General features: G+C 34.0%; 1 pseudogene; it reads left to right on the forward strand.

Annotated features, from left to right (window-relative positions):
- Window positions 1–373: 373 nt before the first annotated feature.
- On the forward strand, window positions 374–1,081 carry LOC141701642 (histone H3.3-like; annotated as a pseudogene).
- The last annotated feature ends 516 nt before the right edge of the window (window positions 1,082–1,597 follow it).

Below are 1,597 nucleotides of genomic sequence, written 5' to 3' on the forward strand. Positions count from 1 at the left end.
GGGGAACTCACAAACTACACTTAAGAGCCGTCAATTCATGTAGAAACTACTAAGCACATCATTAGCAACTTGTAACTGTTAAATCAAAACATAATTCCCCTGCCCCATATATAAAAACAGTTTCCCCTCCCCATTGTTCTTCAAACTTTTATATACATCCACTAGGAAGTGATAAAGAGAAAATAAACCTCAAAATATTTGAAGAAAAATTATAGCTAGGTAATTTATTAAGTGACCATTTCTCTTTATTTTTTCCTCTATATGAAGTACAATTTAAATTTCTTCACAGGAATTCTGATCTATCTAATTATATGTATGTCATATAGTATTCATCAAAGGTATTGATTGAAAACCATTCTTATTTTATTTTTAGATGGCTCGTACCAAGCAAACTGCTCGTAAATCTATTCGAGGAAAGGTTCCTCGAAAGCCGCTCACACAAGGTTACATCTTATTAAATGCCTATAATAGAATACATTATGATCTATCTTCTCCTAACTTGATATATCTTCTCCTAACATTTCTGTGTTTTGTTCTCCATCACAGGTTGCTCGTATGCGTGCTCCAACAACTGGTGCCTATAGGAAGCCACATAGATACCGCCCTGGAACAGTTGCCCTTCGGTATATATTTATCAATTCATGTTATTTATTGAAACATCATTTCCTGGTTGTTGCCCAAGGCTAATCATACAGTAATTTCTTGTAGTGAGATCCGTAAGTATCAGAAGACTACTGAGCTTTTGATATTAAAACTTCCATTCCAGAGGCTTGTACGTGAAATTGCTCAAGGAATTAAGGTTAATTAGTTTTTAGTATATTTTTTCAAATAACTTTACCCAAGAGAAACCTATCTCTGTGTATGGCATGTGCCAAATTTATTTCTAATTTGCAATAGTGAATTTGTTGCAGAGTGATTTGCGTTTCCAGAGCCATGCAGTCCTGGCTCTACAGGAGGCATCGGAGGCCTACCTGGTAGGCCTATTCCATGATGCCAACTTGTGTTTAATTCATGCTAAGCGGGTGACAATAATGCCAAGGACATTCAGCTGGCAAGGAGGATCCGCGGAGAGTGTGCTTAAGCAGTTGATTCTGCCCGAGAGCAGTTTAATTAAAATAGTAGTTGTAATTGTAAGTTTGAGGATTGCTGATATATGTGGGAGTGATGAAGAAAAATTATATGTTGAGTTAATCTTCAATGAGGAAGATACCTTTTTCTTTCGGTATTCACTAATATTAGGAAAGAAGATAATTCAAATAATGAGGAAATCCTAAATTATTAAAATGTAATAAGAAATGAAAATAGTACATTTACCTTTAATTAGTTTACTTATTAAAATGAGAATCCAAACTAATAAAAATTTAGAAAAAAATGAGAATCCAAACTAATGAAATTTAGTGAAAAAAATTACTTTATTCAAATGTAATATATTTGTACCCTATTCCTCAATTTCTATTCCTTGTTGTATGTATTACCTCATGAAAGATTGTTCTAGCCAGGAGATGCCACTCACACATTCCTCATTTCCAATTTGCCCTCTCACCATCTCTAAAAGCTGGGTCAATTTGACTTTTTTGATAGTCTTTGTTCATACATT

This window comes from Apium graveolens, unplaced genomic scaffold, assembly GCF_009905375.1.
Source record: "Apium graveolens cultivar Ventura unplaced genomic scaffold, ASM990537v1 ctg4271, whole genome shotgun sequence".
NCBI classification, from domain to species: Eukaryota; Viridiplantae; Streptophyta; class Magnoliopsida; order Apiales; family Apiaceae; genus Apium; species Apium graveolens.